The 18,091-nt window shown below is 46.6% G+C and overlaps 1 protein-coding gene across 3 annotated transcripts in view; it reads right to left on the minus strand.

Moving 5' to 3' along the window:
* Mb21d2 (Mab-21 domain containing 2) overlaps positions 1-18,091 on the minus strand; it is a 98,869-nt gene that overhangs the window by 3,174 nt on the left and 77,604 nt on the right. The gene's annotated exons all lie outside the window — the stretch shown is intronic.

Genomic DNA, 18,091 nt, shown 5'->3' on the forward strand with positions numbered 1-18,091 from the left:
ACACACACACACACACACACACACACACACACACACACCAGTATAAAACCAGATCTCAGGTGCTGCACACATCCAGCTAACAATGACACTATTCTTTCTTACCAGCACCAGGGTCTGCCCTTTCCCAGGTGGAAGGGCTCTGGTAGATCATTATCGTGCAAACTATTTTCACCATAAACCAGGCCAGCTCTCCCCAAGTTGGTCCCTTGACTAACAGGCTCTCCACACACTCAGTCATTTAGTCAGAGAGCTTCCGTATGCTCCAACTCTTCCTGACCTTGTCCTGCCAAATCCTACCTGCATCTCATCCCCTCTGTGTCTCTACTGTCCCTGTTCTCTATTCTGAAGCCATCTGATGTCATCACGTGAAAAGTCAGGTCAGGACTAGGGTTTTGCCAAAGCAGTCTCCTCCTTCACCCAGCTTCTCCTCCCAGCGTGAACAGCTTCTGAACCCGAAGTCCTCAATGTGACCCCAGAGGCTTTCAAGAGACAATGTGTTCCTATCTCTAGCACATCATCTGACCTTTCTGACTGGCTCCTGCCCAGAGGTACAAAAGTTGCTGTGTGTGCAACTATGGGTGATTTAGTGGGTGATCCCTTGGACCACTGTAGACAATGCAGAGTGGAGTGCTGTGCTGGGGTTAGGAAATGATTTGGAAATGAAGTGGGCAACCACTGTTATCTCCTTTTGGGTATAAACACCTCAATTTTTTTTATATTTTTGCATCCTACTTAAGAGCAAGCTTCCCCTAAGCATACCACCTAACCCCAATCTAATCACCAACACAGTTTACATATTAACAATCTGTAACAAATTGTTACAAAGTACCTATTTGTCTGAAAAATACCATTTGAGCCCTGCTTTGGATTCTTCTAACAGCTTTCTTATAGGCAAACTTGGGTGAAAAATAGCTAAAAGTCCCCTTCTCCCTCTGCTTGATTGGAGAGGCTGTGGACACCTTTACTTGGTATAACAAACATTCCTGGGGTGGGTGGGTGGAGCTAAAAACTCCCTCTGGTAGCCACTTTTACCACCCCACAAAAAGGAACATCCCTGCCTGCCACACAGTACGTCTTCTAAGTGCCCCTTCCAAGCCTAGTTAAAATTAACTTTTCAAGGGGCCAATGTGATAAAGTGTTTGGTCAAATCCTACAATTCAGGAGTTAGGCTGACTGTGAACACTGGTTCTCTTAAACGTGCAGACCTTCATGGAAGTTCGTTTGTGACACTCTCAGAAGTTGAGAACTTAGTTGCTAAGACCATGTTCCTCCAGTGATGCCCGTACTTCCATTTGGTTGAGTCCACTAGTCTGCAGTTTTACGAAACTGAAGGCAAACGGAGCCTTCCCCAGCTCTCTCCACTCCAAGACATCCTCCTTCCAGACTTGTCCGACTTAAGTTTAATCCAAGCTGAGTTGACATTAGCTACCATGGCAGATGGATTGCCAGGGTCTGGAAGAGAACACGGAGGGAGGGGCAGGGAGTTCAATGCTCAGGTGGCTGCAGGGTTGGTTGCAACAAGTGAATCTCTGAATGGATTCCCTTTTGCCACTAGTCACATCTGAAGTCAGGGGCAGAGCACCAGAGGCCACACCAGCCCACAAGCTCCCTAATAGGAACAAAAGGACAGAAAACAGCTTTCCCAAGTATGCTCTCCCCAGAAACACTGGCTTGTCCTTGCTCCTAAGAAACGCTATAGTAGAGCCATCTTCCCATAACCCTCCATGCTAGTAGTTCTCAAAACTTCCCTAATGCTACCATCCTTTAATACAGTTCCCCACGTTGTGGTGACCCCCGACCGTAAAATTGTTTTTGTGGTTACTTCATAACTGTAACCTTGCTACTGCTATGAATCGTAATATAAATATTTTTAGAGAGAGAAGTTTGCCAAAGGGGTCGCTGCCCACAGGTTAAGAACTGCTGTTCTATGCTCATTCATGAATTTGCTTTATTGCATACTTTCTACTGTTAAAGACTTTAATATTATAGACACTGGGGCCTCAAGGCTCGGGGCTGAGCTCCACACCATTCACCCCCTACTACTTTGTGGATCTGCAGAAGATCAAGGGAAAGAACAGGGGGATGCCCATCTCCCTGAATCCTCGGGAGTAGACTTTGCCTTGCCACACTGTTTTAAGAAGTAAATCAGCTCAGAGACAGCACCTGTTGAACCTGATTGGTGGAACCAAATTAACACCATCACTACATACACAATACTGGACTGTTAATATCACACATAAGATGCAAATGTCCCATCTTCAGAGACCTCATTTAATAAATACTTGGTGGGTAAGCGTATGTGGAGAGGTTCTTTTAAAAACACACACACACACTGGAGGAAGAATTGTAAAGTTTTAATGTCTTGTAATTATAGCAACATTAGAAAAATATTCTTCGGTTAGCTATATGAATATCATCTCAGCATCTTCCTGGTTTGGGGTAAGCTATCACTTCTTTGGCTTCAGCTCTTGTGACACACACACACTTAACAAACAGCCTTCTCAAGGCAGAGATTCTTAACAACGAGCACAGTGAGGGACGACGGGCACAGTGAGGGACAGCAGTGTCAAAGTACTCAGTGACTCTGATACACCCTCTAAGGTAACAGTGCCCTTGGCTGATAAAAAAAATACGAAAGTTCTTGTAAATATACCATGGTTTCTACTCTGCAGGAAGAAATGCCTTTGTTAAACTCACTCAAGATTCTAAGAAGCATCCTTAGATGTGGGCAGGGCTCTCTTCTTCTAAGAACAGCACCATCTATAGAATTCTTAATGGCCCCAATTTGTAGGTTTTGGCATTCCCTCATTCATACTTTAAATAAAGGAAACCATCTATTTGGAGTCTCTCACTATGTGTGTGTGTGTGGGGGGGTGTTTACAAAAACAAGCACCTACGATTCTGAGGGGACACAATTGTTGGACGGCTACAGAGCTTTGGTGACACAGTAGAGAGCAGTGCCCTGCTCTCATACACGCTGCAGAGGTCAGCATGCCATATGTCTATACTTCTCTCTCTGGGACGAGGACCCGGCTTGACCTAAATGTAAAATGACTTGGAGAGGACCAAGCGCTGGCTTTGTGTTTCTGCGGCTGGAAGATTTCCTGTGACCTTGGACCAGTGACAGATCATATCTAGCTACCTACATTTATCAAGAAATAATGGGCCCAATCACCCTTGGAAAACATCATTAATATACCCAAATAAATAGACTGCATGATGCTGGAGACACATGGCACTGCGAGCCGGGCCTCCTAGCTGCCCAGCAATCTCCCAGCCACCGTTACCGTTTACACTATGGCAACATTTTATAAGCCAACGAGCTGGTTTTATTTTTGCACAACTGCTTAGACAACTGCATAGAGTTTTACTTAACACTTTGAAAATGTGATTAAAAATCAAGACGTGGCAATGGCCGTGACTATTCAGTCTCGGTAGACAAGAGTGAGAAGGACTGAAGAGCTTGCTTGAGCTTTGTCCATTTGGACCCTAATCAATATACATGAGTTCTGGGACCAGAACAAGAGGCCCTGGGAGGGTGCCCCGAGTTTGCCATTTACAATTTAGATGAGCCTGATAAGATATTTAACCTTCCTGAGCTTCCAGTTCCTCATTTAAGCAAATAAATAAACCATCATCTGAGTGGCCACCAAGTGTCTAAGCGTATGCTAGACACAGTTCATTTTGCTCATCTGTGTTCCCCCTTCCGCTAAACTAGACTTGCTGCATAGAGTGGTTTAGAGATCTAATTAAAGGGACCCCAAAAGAGCCTCTAGCACATTCAAGGCACACAAAACATCCCATGAGGTGAAATGAATGAAGGGACCTCTCCTTTGAAGGTAACAAAACTTCTGCTGGCCCAGGGACACGTCCTTGGGTTGCAGCACATTGGTGGAAACACAGTTTGGCAAATGGAGCAAGCTGGATCTCACCATTCACTGTGCTCTGTGGACAGAATAGCTTCTGCAGCTCCTTAGAGGCCTTGACCTGGACTACCGAGAGCCCTTTCACCACCAATGACAGTGGCTTGTCCTGAGGTGTTCTCTCCCTCCTAAATCGGGTGATAGCGAACCTGCACGTGGCACTGATACAAGCAGAGGCTCAGCCAATGAAAGCTACACCATCACAGGCAAAGCCTACCGGCTCCTTGTAGTCAAGGTTTTATTCTCCCATGCCTAGAACAGACTTCGGGAATTGGAAGGTGACTGCTTCGTACAATGCATCATGCATTTCAATCATTTTTAAAACCTCATTAATTACATGTGGATCACAGAAGGACTGGCAGCATCTGGGATAAAATGGTGTACTGATTGTCAAGAAATCAAGTAGGGAAAGGAGAAACAAAAAGCCTCACGATTTCATTATTTTCCTTTCAAAATGAAAGTCAGTGGCCCTGTCCAACTCTACCAAGCTCTCGTAGACAGCATGAGGGCTGAGTCTGAGACACCTACAAGGAATGACGTAATTAAGCTCGCTATGCCTCACTTTCCATGGGCAAAAACTGGAGAGTAATAACTGTAAGGCTGTAAGGTAGCCATGGTAACACGCCAAGTACACCCTGATGCGAATGGCTGATTTCCTAGTTGCCAGTCTCTACCCTAGGAGTCCAGACTTGCACAAGGTGGCAACACATTTCCCACTTAGGAGCACTGTACTCAGTTCTGAGGATGCTCACAAGGTGTGGTTTCCATACCTCATAACTTACTGGCTTCTCACAGTCATGCCCAAGAATGAAAACTGTTCCTTTCTCAAAGAACCTCCATCAGCATGGTGCCCGGGTGTGGGGGGTGAGCACATGTTAAAATAGAAAGATGGTTTAGAAACTACACGTAAGCCAGGCGTGGTGGCGCACGCCTTTAATCCCAGAACATGGGAGGCAGAGGCAGGTGGATTTCTGAGTTCGACGCCAGCCTGGTTTACAAAGTGAGTTCCAGGACAGCCAGGGCTACACAAAGAAACTCTGTCTTGGGAAAAAAAAGAAACTACACATAAAACAGCCAAAACCCTTTTCATGGAGACTGTCAAACTTAAGTGAGCTGAGTCCAAGCCACCTCTGCCTAAGATCCAGGGGTGAGGTGGGGGCGGAGGGGTTAGTTTCTACGGTCTCATTTGAGGTGTAATGCAAATTACTTGAATCACCCAGGAATGTTAAGTTTACTGGGGAAGGAAACGAACTGAAAACTAGTGTAATTTATGCACGCACAGGATGTAAGTATTTATACCCACAGACACCGAGGATGCCCAGGTGAAGAGAGATGGCCTCTTGTGCACAATGGGGGAAGGGAGATGTCTGCTGCCTCAGTCAGGGGAGGGGACATCGTGCTGAATAGCAAACCTAACATCTCAGTGACTCGAAGAGCAAAGATTTACAGTCCACAAAGGTAGGTAAACTGAGGGTTCTCCATCCCTTAACCCAGGACAAGAGCTGAGGAAGCAATCCCACCCAGAAGTGAGAGCTATGGCTAGAAATGACACAACCGTTGCATTCACAATTCAGGGTCCCAAACTAGTACACTGCCCCAGCTAACCAACCACAGAGAAGAAAGTATGCCCTTCCCGCATGCTGGGATGGAAGGGATCCGGGAATATCTGACAAGCAGCCCAAACCGATAAATCACACACGATGAACGGACAATTGTAAGTTGAAATGAAAACCATGGAGGGAAGTGAATTAGGGTCCTAGCCAGAACACAGGAGAAAGGAAAGGAGGGAGAGATGCTAGCCCTGGAGAATGGACAATTCAAGAAGGCCAAGGGAGTCCTTCTAATGATGGACGATTGGATCGTGCTAATAAAGGAGAAATGGGCTTTACCTGTCATCAGCATCTGTAGAATGTACAGGAATAAAAAGCAAGCCCACTATTGGTTTTCTGACAGTGCTGACTGAAAGCACTAGGATCCTCAAGGAATCAGTCCTAACAGTCATCAGAAAGAAGAACTAAAATTGAAAGCTTGTGATGGGGGCTGGGTAAAAGACTTTCAAGGGAATTGTCCAACACAAGGGCCTCCCCAGACACCAACGGCTGACTTCAACATCCTTCTGATGTCCCAGTGCAGCCCCGGTGACAGTGGCAGTGAAATACCCAGGGACCACTGGGGTCAAGCACCTGGGGACCTTGTGCTGCTTGTATGCGAGCTCTGTGAGTTATGTGAGCCTTGGGCTGTCATTTCTATTTTGCAATGGAGTTGCTGCCATAACTCTCCAAGCTACCATTTCAGTTTTAAAGACAGAGTGTGTTACACCACAGCAGTGGGTGTGGGGCTGTTGAACTGTATGTATAGCTCCGGCTCCTGTATCACCTGTATCAACTCATCTGTCTGCCTGACAGAAGGTGGTCGGTCGCTCCCCCTTTCCATCTGGGGAAATCAAGTAGACACCAGTGGAGAAACTGCCTGGCTTTTAGAAGGGAGTTTAAGAGGGATTTAAACTCAAGTTGATTCCCTGTTCTCCTACTCCACACTACTCTTGATATTACCCTCTCACAGGGGAGCCAAACACTCATAGATGTTCAAGCCTTTAGAAGGATACCACAGTACACTAGAGTTAAGAAGATTGCTTTTCTACTCCAATTTGTGCAAGATTACTTCTACAGCCAGTTTGTAAGTTTAAAAAAAATTTAAATGATACTAGTTAGCTATGTATGCCTAGAAAATAAACAATATATGGTGAATGAGTCAGCAGTCATAGGAAAGATTCCCCCCCCACACACACACACACAAACCTGGAAGCTTCCACTACCTAGTTCAAGAGCTGGGCTAGGGATCAGATTACCAAAAGCACTAACCACACAGAAGCCCTGCCCTAGCTCTGGAAGTCAGCCTTCTTCCCCAGTGGACAGTATCTAACACAGTCACACCCAAGTACCCTACCCCACTCAGGTACTCTGAGGAGAAAGGAGCAGGAGGTTCCTCTAAGTGCTGTGAAGGAAACGAAGCTACACAGACACTAAGAGGAGACAGAGAGGAGGAGAACAAGGAAGGCTAGACATGATATCCCATGCTGCCTACGCCAAGTGGTCATGTTCATCAAGAGGCAGGCGACAGAAGCAGTGCCAGGCTTGCCACTGTGTCTAGAATGGTCCCACTATTATCCCATCATAGAGACTGGGTCAGTAGACTAAGTTCCAGGCTGCATGAGTCTGGGGTTAGGGGAAGGGAGTCCTCCAAAGAAATTTAAAATTACCATTGGCTAAAGAACTAGTCTTAATGTCAGTCTACTGTGGACATTTTTGAAAATATGCAATGGTGAAAAATGTTTTGAGAATCATACTTGCCAATTATCACTCACTATCTCATTTGTATGCTACAATATGTTAAAGTGTAACCAAATGCCATGTAATATCTATCACCCACAGAAACTTCAAGACATATAATGGATAATGGCCCCATGCAATACCATATACAGTGTTCTCAATCTAAACAACAACAAAAATCTATTGTCTTTTATTATAGACCTGATTTTACTTCTTCCTGATGTGTATTGTGAAGATAGGACACAGTACTGAGTGTGTGTAAGCTTGGGAGATGGCCTACTGTGTCCCGAGTCTGCTCCGCAGTTCATCTAGAGCTAGGACAGGCAATTCCGGCAGCAGGACAGCTTCCTACCTCCAAGTGCTACCCACTGCTCCATCCACAACCACAAAGTTCAGAAGGGAGCCCCGAGCATAGTCCTTACCCACATGGGAGAGAAAGCAGGATCTAGGCAGCTGTGAAGCCAGGATGGGTTCCCGTGGCTGCCCAGAGAGTCAGCCCTCCTCAGCTTACGCTGACCTCTGCCCACTTTGCTCCCTCCTCTGACTGAAGGGCTCAGCTGCTCCCTGCCACGTTCTTAGCGATGAACTTACCCAGCTCGGAGGCCCAATTGACCATGGCAAGAGTCATACAGGTCAGCACTACAATGGCCTACTTGTGATATCCGGTTCTATGTATAATGTGTCCCCGCTGTATGCCTTATAAAACAAGATCTATGCACAACTGCCCCAAAGGTCACTGGGCTCTCACATCAGCAAGTGTGTTTACAATCTGCATCGTGTCTGATCAGTCACTGCCTTGTTGCTTACCTAATTCTGCTGGCCAGTCCTCAGATACTTCTGCCTTTCCCGAATCTCTTCACAGAGCCATGATGAGTCCGTGTCCTACTTAGGTGTGCGTCTCGTGTCTGCCTTCAGTACAGGCCATTCTTAAATATGGACTGAACAGAGGAAGGTAAGGCTTGCAGTGTGAGTGTGAGTGTGTGTGTGTGTGTGTGTGTGTGTGTGTGTGTAAGGAGGTAGCTTCTACTTTGGATCGGACCATCCCTGTCCCTCTGAAATGTAAAGAACGAATCCCAGATGCACATTCCATCTCTCTGTCCACTAGTTACTAATTATGTAATTACCTGTTGGTCCCCTTGTGTCCGATAACTTGTGTATCACCCAACAATGGAAGCCGGACAGATATAAAGTGAATAAACAAATAGACCACATATCCTGGAATATGATCTCTTCACAGAGGATGAGACGGGTGGGTAAGATGCTTAGCATGGCAGTGTCAATCTGATAGTGTCATACTGTCATTTTGAGACTTCCTAAGATATTGTGTCTAGTCCATATCCCCAAGCAAAGACAGACGAAAAAGCCTGATAATGGAGCAATTATGAAACAGTCTAAAGGCGGGTGTGTGTGTGTGTGGGGGGGGGGGGTACCACGTCTTGTTCTGTGATAAAACTACCACTCTGGGACTGTCCAAAGCATCATTTGCAACCCTGATGGATGGTTACCGTGCGAGCTAAGGTCAAATTCCCAGTAACTGCCAACAGAGGGCATCCGTGCTCCATCATTCCTAACTCTGTAAAGCAAGTCATCAAATCCTAGCAGCTTGTAGGCATTTGGATGCTTAGTAGAGGAAGAGGCCTCTGTGAGACACATTAAAACCTCGCCCTCAACCTGTCTACCATCCACCTCAGATCATCTAGATGGCTCCTAATTCGTAACTCTGCCAGAGTAACACCAGAGAAGAAAAGTTCTCTAGGACTTAAGTTTAGCCTAGTACAAGCAAGCATACATCTTTAAGCTAAGGCAGGAGAGAGGGTGGTCAGACAAAGCTCCCAAGGAAAGCAGTCACTGGAAGAGCTACCAGCATTCTTACTGATAATAAAGGACAGAATTATTTTCAAGACATAATCAGCTACCTGAAATTAACTCTTAATATCAGGAACAAAACATACTTTATTGCTGCACTTGAAGATGCTGACATCAAAGAAAACTAAACTACAAGAACACAACCTCTATGGAGGTGCACTTGTGCAGGGTAGTAGCCTGAAGAAAAAAACTGCAATGTCTCAAATCAGCATCTGCTCCATGACAGCAGAGGCCACCTTGAAGGTCACCCTCTTGCTGCTTACATGGGAAAGCAGTATTTGAAGCTAGCTCCTCTGCCCTGGTGCTTCCCAGTGTTTGAAGAGCTGTGGTCACTGTTCCAGCTAGACACCAGCAATCAACTTGGTGGCTCCTGAGAGAAGAGCCCATACCTGCAGCCCCTTTGACACTCCTGTCATCTGAATCAGCAGCAAGCTGCAGATCCCGGACTCTGGGGAATGAAGCTTAAGCTATGAGTGTGTTCGCCACACAAAGAATGAATGAGTCAAATTACTGGAGCCAAATCCGGCTCCCGGTGTTATTAATGCAACTGCTGTGGCATAGATTAGAAAGCCAGAGCCCAAAGCCAGAAGTGCTGGGAACGGAAACTCAGAGTCTCTGATTTTCAACCTAGAGCTCTTTTCCTCTACACGGAGCTTTTAAGCTCTGTGTGTGTGTGTGTGTGTGTGTGTGTGNGAGAGAGAGAGAGAGAGAGAGAGAGAGAGAGAGAGAGAGAGAGAGAGAGAGAGAGATATTTTCTTTTGGTCTATGTCTCACCTCAAAGGACTGAACCAACCTTCAAGGAGATGTGTGTTTCAAACTGTCAACACTGAAATTTCTCCCCCAATTTTAAATCCACATTTAACTGCATCCAGCCTGGGTTTACTACCAGGAAATGCAAAGTCTGAAGAGTGGCTACTTTGTGAATTGCCAAAGGCACAACTTTGGTGAGACTCTTGAACACACGAGGAAAAACAGAACTTATTCGTCCCAACTGGAAACACATTCTTATCACACTTGTATCTCCTTCATTCACCAGAGAGGGGCAAATCCATCTTATACGTGGACAGTGCGCTTGCGCTGAGAGTCCTCAGGGAGAGAACTGGCCAAACATTCCACCCTGTGGGTGGGTCAAGAAGTATCAAGTGTGTGGACTGGCAGCACAGGAATAGCCTGCGGTGATAGCCTTGAAACCAAAGATGCCACAGTCTGAATTGTCTAGAGCCACACAGGTATACAATTCCAAAGGTATCGGCAGCCGGGGAGCTGAATTTTGACCCAAGGGATTAAACACCGGCAGAAACCTTCACACTGCACACCTTTCAAGAGCCGATTCAGATCAGATCCTACAGTTAGGCAGGTAAATGATTACAGATGGGCAGAACCCCCAGTGTGGTCTGATTGTGATGCATAAATCCAATACCCAAGATAGTGACAAGATGACACAGACCCACATTTTGTGATAAAAGTAACAGCTTCGAACTTTGAGATGAAAAACTCAGTCTTGAAATTTTCAGTCTTGAAGAAAACCAGCTAGGGAGAGAAACCCCACTACAGTTCTTGGTGTGAGAGCGTATTTTCCTTACTCTCCACTGGAGGGCGCACCTCCCTAACTTTTCCTTACAGTTGTACTGTCTCCACCGCAAGAGTGGCTTTAAAAAGCCTGGAGGTTTGACATAATTTTTGTATAATTCATACCTGATTGTACTGATATGCTTGGAAGATGGGTCAGGATACTGTGCTTCACACTGTCTAATCCCTGATACCTGCACACAGTTTGCAGTAACCCTACTTCACAGGATGTCACACGTCACTGATTCACTGATAAAATTCCATGGTATCCGGATGAAAAGAAACACAGGGAAAATGCCCAAACAGATAACGGAGATAGTGTGATCCGAACGTTATGAAGTCAGGATACACACGAGCCTCACAATTTACGGGCTCTGCAACATTTGGAAAAGTTATCTGGATGCTTCGTACGTGCAGGCGCCAGCACAGGCCAGAGTCTGGCCTATCAGGGGTCCTCTTCAGTATGTTGAGACGGGGTCTCCGGCAGCCCTTGGACTTATCTGCTCAGCTGACCGGTGGGCTCCCAGGACACACTGTCTCCAGGTCTCAGGCTGGAGTTATAGAAGTGCGGTCACACCTGGCTTCCTACGTGGGTGCAAGGGATCTGGACTTGGGCCGGTGCATGCAAGGCGCATTATGGGATGAGCCTTCTCCCTATGCCCTATGGGGTTTCTGAAACTTCAGTTTCGTCATTTCTTTAAAAAAGGGGGTGGGGGAGATAGCACATGGCTCCCGTGAGACTTAATGAGAGCTATATAAAGCTCCAAGGACCATTTCTGTAACTTGGAAAGTGCTGGAAAAACACAGTTCGCTTTATTCAGTATAAATCTGTTCACAACGTGCTGGGTCAATGAACAACACCGACTTTTAGCATTAGTGGAACATGTGGTGTTTTGTTTTATTTTTTTTAATATATTAATTTATTTTCTATTCAATCCCTTCCCTTCCCTTAGGGGGTTGCATGAGCCCGTCTGGCTTGTGCCAAGTGGTGGTGCTGGTGAACTTGTTAAGATCTGACATGCTGGGCCTGCCCCTAAACTATCTGCTTTGGCAGGTCTGGATAATTTGCATTTCCAGTAATTTCCCAGGTGGCCGAGGCTGCCAGTCAAGGACCACACACACACACACACACACACACACACACACACTCGGAAGCACCAGGGAAGACCGTGCTCTAAACCACCGAGTTTAGCATCAACTCTGGCTGACAGAGAGCAGAAGAACAATGCCCTTAGGCCGTAATCCTAACCTCTCAGCCATTCACCATGACAAGGGCACGCTTGGCCAACTGTTCCCTCCTCGACTCTTTCTGTACAGATGAACAATAACTAGAGATGAGGTCGCATGGGGGTCAGAAGGAAGGGGATAAATTAAGACTCAAAAATAATTAGATGACTCCCTGCAAGAAGAAACAATCAGGGCAACGGCTCAAATAGTCCTTCCTTCTCAGCACTGGGGATAGGAGGGGGCATGAGGAATTCAAGGACATCCTCTTATTTAGGAAGTCAGCCCTATAGAAGAAGAAGGAGGAGAAGGAGAAGGAAGAAGAAGGAGGAGGAGGAGGAGGAAGAGGAGAAGGAGAAGAAGGAGAAGAAGGAGAAGGAGGAGAAGGAGGAGAAGGAGGAGAAGAAGGAGGAGGAGGAGGAGGGGGAGGAGGAGTGGAAAGAGGGGGTTGGAAGGGAAGGAATGAGGGGACAGATGGAGGGAAGAAGAAAGGCCCATGACCTCAATAGTCTGATAAAGATCTGAGAGTTCTTAGCTGTGTTCTGCCCGAGAACTTTACTTAGCGAAAATGCCGCACCTGATTTCCTATCTAAAATCATGCCCTGGTCCTTAGACCAGCACTGGAGCAGGGAACAGTGCATCTTCTTATCTGGGACCAAGAACAAGGTGCTTCCATCCTGCTTCAAGAGAGTGCCCAACAGTGGCCTGAGGACCACTAGCCTTCTCTCCCATACGACAGCACGGACCAGTCACAGGCATCAGGCAAATCCAGCTCCTGACTCCTTCACAAGCTCCTTAAGTACTTAAATCTAGCTGGCTTCACATCAGTGATGGTTACTGCTGAAAACGCCACATCTGTCATCATTAGGCAGGTACCCCAGAGTCGGGTGCCATCAATTCAGTTGTCAAATGTTTGACATCCTGTCTCTTAACTGCCTGGTGCGGGGTCTTCCCTACAGAGCCCATTGTTGTGTGTCCCTGTCACAAACAGCTAAGGCATTACATCACACCACGGATAACAGCATCACCTCCTAATTGGCCTCTCCTCCCATCAAAGGGGCTTCATGAGGACAAGTGCAGTCACCTCGGCAGCCTGCATCAAGTTCTCTGGCAGTGCTCCATTCTTGTAGCCAAGACTGCCCACGTTTAGGCCAATCTCCCTTCAATGCTGGTCTTAGATGGCCCCTTATATTCTCCGTGAGCTTCTGTCCCAGAAAGGATTCCCCAAAATCCTCCAGCAATCGAACACTGGTTTGGATAGCCAACCTCCCAATGCGCCCCCCACCCCCTGCACTCTTGTTTGTAGTTTGTGTTTGGCCCCGTTTCCTTACCTACAGGAAGGATGCTAACTCTACCTGCCTTAAAAACGTTTGCCTCCTAGCAGTTCACGGCTGCGCGTGGGCACATCCCTTTCCTCTCTGCACAGTATTCTGCTTAGGGTGGTAGTTTACAAGACTCATACTGTGACTTATACAAAACCATGAATTTCAGCAGGATGGAGACTTCTGTTTCGTGTTCCCTTGTGTTCTTAAGTGTTGGGGGTCACTGTGTTCCACAAACAGCCTGTCTTGATACATGAGCTGACATGTATAGGGCTGGTGAGCCGGGGAGTTACAGTAAACACACTTCAAATACTGTTCTTTCATATATAGCTTTCTCAAAATGCTAATATTTTGTAAACTAAGTAGTAACAGTAAGCAAAATGCACTCAAGCATAGCAGAACACAGCACGTACCCCAGAGAGGGCTACGGTCTCCCTAGCCAGACTGCAAGTGACACTCAAGGAACTGGGTCTCCATTGCATTCTGTGCCTTTACTGACTTTTATCCTTGTCACCAAATTCCAACATCAACTTCTTAATCTTTTTTTCCTACAACCATTAGGGTATGATATTGTGCATGCGTGCCTGTGTATGTCTCTGTCTGTGTGTATGTGTATGTGTGTATGTGTGTGTCTGTCTATCTGTGTCTGTGTGTCTGTATGTGTATGTCTGTGTACTAAAGACAGGATCATAGTATGCAATTGTGGCTGGGCTGGGAACTCACTGCTTTGACCAGGTTGGCCTCGAACTTACAGAGATCCAACTGTGTCTGCCTCCTGAACCTTCAACCAGTTTTTAAAGGTTGAAGATAGGTTTAAAGGCCTCTGTTGGAGTGATATTTATTTCTTAGTATGACTAAATTTTCTGGTCCTAAGTTCTAGCCATTTGGGATGATGCCCCTGACCCCATCTTTCTAGCAAATTGCACCTTTCTAGAAAATTGCCCCTGACTACACTCTACACAGCCAGGGACAGAAGGCAGGCCATCTTTTTTCACTGAGTGATTGTGGGGCTCCTCGAGGAGGAAATTCCCTTGCCTGTGTGTCCTGTGGAGTAGTTGGTGGTGGAGACCAAACCTCTCCGCTAGAAGCTGTAGCTTCCAGAGACTAGGATCTAGAGATGGACAGACTAACCTAAGTTGAAGGGTCAAGAGTGGCTGGGGTTGTCCTGGATAGCACAGTTCCTTTGAAGAGTGCAGGAGCCCCACCCCGACCCCCACCCCACCCCAGGCTCCTGAAGATGGCTGTGAGAGGAGACAAAAGGGGAAAAGCAGGGTGTGGGGGAGCTTATGTGTACTTCCTATGGCTCAAGCATGTTACAGGCCATCTGGCGTAGTGAATACCAAAGTCTCATGTTGGACTCCAGCTTTACGAAACTCAGACTTGGGGCTGGAGAGATGGCTCAGCGGTTAAGAGCACTGACAGCTTTCCCAGAGGTCCTGAGTTCAAATCCTAGCAACCACGTGGTGGCTCACAGCCATCTCTAATGGGATCTGATGCCCTCTTCTGATATGTCTGAAGACAGCTACAGTGTACTCACACCTATAAAATAGATAAATCTTTAAATACACTGGCAGAAAGGATTTTAGAAAAGAAAAGGCTTAGTGGTCATGGAGTTTACCTACAGAGTTCTGAATCCGGAACACTACAGTACATTTTCCGAACAGCAACCAGAGGCAGGCCTCCCATGGGCCCAGCTGAGTGAGGGCAGATGCTGAAGGTGCATTTCAAAGAGAGATGTGGAGCACCTGACCCACTCCTCACCTCTTTAGATCACAGGCATCCTCCTAGGTTTGCATTAGAAGTCAGAGGGCTCCTTCCCTCCCTCCCTCCCTCCTTCCTTCCTTCCTTCCTTGCTTCCTTCCTTCCCTGGGAGGGGGGGAGGTGTGCAGAAGGGTGTGTGTTTTGTTTTCAGAGAAATCTGTTTGCAAGTCACTGCACCATACTAAGCTGCCTATTTCCCAATTCTGCCTGAGGCTGGCCTTCAGCAGAAAACAGAATCAGTGCTTACAAAAAGATCTACCCTATGCAGAGCTCCGGAGGGGCCTCAATTCCCTACCTCTCTCTGATCATTTCTGAGCTTTCTAAAAAGGCTTTCTTTTGGTCAGCTTTCCTCCTTTGCTAAACCATTCGTAGGACATCCAGACATCCCAAGGCAGGTAAGGAGCTTGGGCAGGGTTACCCCTGAGAGCACAGCAGCATAGAGGCAGGCCCTTCTTCAGCCAGTGCCCTACAGACAAGCCCTGGGTCCAAAGCAAGACACCTGGGGCCTTTCCCTAGCCTGCCAGGACTGGTGTCACCTCCCCTACACGCCTCTGTTTCTTTACCGGCAAATTAACTGACTATGCTAAATGGTGTGTCATGTTCTCTGACTTTCAACAGTCTATGAATAAAAAATGTGCCTGTTTTAAGAGAAACAGAGGGAGATGCTATGGTTGAAAACACACACACACACACACACACACACACACACTCTAGGGCTGGAGAGATGGTTTAGCTGTCTAAGCAAATACTGCTCTTCCAGAGGGAGCCAAGTTCAGTTCCCTGCATCCACGCTGGCAGCTCACAACCACCTGTAAACCCAACTCTAGAGGATCTGACACGCTCCTTGGAGCTACACGGCTACCTGCACACAGGTGCACACATCTACACAGAGACATAGACACATGGTTGAAAATAAAATCTTCAAAACATAGTAATTTGGTCAGGTTGGTTGGCACAGGTCAGGAGGCTGGCAAGAGGGATTGCTGGTTCAAGGCCTGCCTGGGCATTTTAGTGTGAGTCTGTCTCAAAACATGAGTGAAAGAGGAGTATGGGACAAAGCTCACTGCTAGAGAACTTGCCTGCTCAATGCAAAGTCCACACTTCCACACCTAGGGCCAAAACAGCAAACACCAAGTAAGAAGAGAGTGTGTAAACAAGGCTAGCAAGTTGCTGGTGAAGGCAGAGCTTCAAAAAGATGATATTAAAAAGCGGCTCTTTGTGTCTTGAGACATAGTGGGTGATTAAGTAGTTACGACTTAAGTGATACAGACCCAATGGCTTAAAAAGTCACCCCCACCATGATAAATACATGTGACAGCTTTGCATATGTAAGAGTATATTACAACTCACCCAGTGTGTTAGTCTATTCAAATAAATACATTAATTAATTATTCCTGGTGTGGAGCTTGAACCTCATATCCCCAGCTCTAAGTGGACAGGGACCTTCCTCTACTTTAAAAGTCCATTAAACAAGAACAATGGTAAAAGGAGGAGGAGGAAGGGGAGGAGGAGGAAGGGGAGGAGGAGGAGGAGACGACTCCTGCCAAAGTTCAAGTGGGAAACAAGTTCAGTTCCCAGCCACACACTCATTTCTTTCCTAAGACTAATTTTGTTGAATTTTCAATTAAAAAAATAACGCAATAATTAACAATGTATTTGTAGACGTCAAAGCTCCAGACTCAAGTGCCCGACCCTTCAGACAGGTTACTTCTCTAAAATCCGTACGTGATAATGAACACACTGTAAAACACAAAGCAAAGCCGTCTGAATGCTGCTGTATAACTTATGCAAGATAAACAGAGCTGACCTAATGGCCCCGTGACTCCCAACAATGTGGATACTTAAGTTCAGCCTGCTCTGAAAGGCGTTCAAAGTTCAAAGTTCAACATCCAGAGACAAGGCCCCGTGTCGGGGCAGGGCGAGGATACATTGAAAGTTTCTTGAAAAGTGGTTAGAAAGAAAATGATGGGCACTGGAAGTATAGCCATCTTAGGGCAGTGAAGGCTATGACACCTTACCCTTCCGGTATTGATGGTCGCCTCAGCCAGATGATGCAAGGATACTGATAAAAGTGTGCACATCTCTAATAGCATCCCTCCACCATCCTGCCCCAGGCTTCCCCTGCAAAGCAGACCCTTCTCTAAGCAGCTCCTTTGCTTTTATTTGCACATATGAAGAGCAGGGGCCATGTCCCACCTCCACCACCTGCTGTCCACTCCACAACCCACTTGACGAAGAATAAGTCTCATCGCACAAATCCCCAAAATAACAACACACATATATCTCTCTGCATGCTGCTGCTGCCTCCAGAGATTACCGTCACTGTCCATCCATTCCCGAATTCCTGCTGACCATCTACTTAGGGCCCAGGGTATTTTTATATTGCTGTTGTCTTCATGGCATCCTGGCTAATGTGAAGAAATGGGTCACAGGAGGCTAAATGATCACCCCAGCTACACCCTCTGGGGATTCTGTGTTATACCGTTAAGTGTCCAACTCCAAAGCCAACGCTGGCTCACAAGCATCTCACGTGGGCCTGTGGTGTGAACTTCCTTCCCTGCCTCCCCACTCCTCACCACCATTCTCACAACCCCACGGATGCCCTAGGAGACGAGCTGCGCAAGCTTTTACACGCCAGGGGTCCCCAAAGAAAAGAATCTGGAACCCAATGGCAAGCAAGTCGTTTAAACCTACAGAAAGAAATTTTTTAAAGATTAATTTTCTGGTTTTTGTCCCCCTTGTCTTGTCTTAGATTCTACCAAGTTCACAATTAAGAAAGTGGGGATTGTCTCTTGGAATTGAAAATGCTAACTGCCATTTAATACCCCAAATGGGGTCAACTGGAGTGTCACACTCTTGCAGCAGAAGAGAGCACCCGCCCTTGTGAGAGAGTTATGTGGAATAAGAACCCAGTATCTGGAGATTAACTGGGTTCTAGGAGGGACATCAGCTAAGAGGCAAGAGGACAGGAGAGGCAGGCAGGAGACGCTGAGCACCACCAAGATGCCTGGGTGGTTTTGTTTCTCTCCTCTTCTCTCCTTTCCTCACATGGAGCCTCTAATCCTCCATACCAGGGTAATATGGTATTATTAAGTCA

Source organism: Mus caroli, chromosome 16, assembly GCF_900094665.2.
Source record: "Mus caroli chromosome 16, CAROLI_EIJ_v1.1, whole genome shotgun sequence".
NCBI lineage: Eukaryota > Metazoa > Chordata > Mammalia > Rodentia > Muridae > Mus > Mus caroli.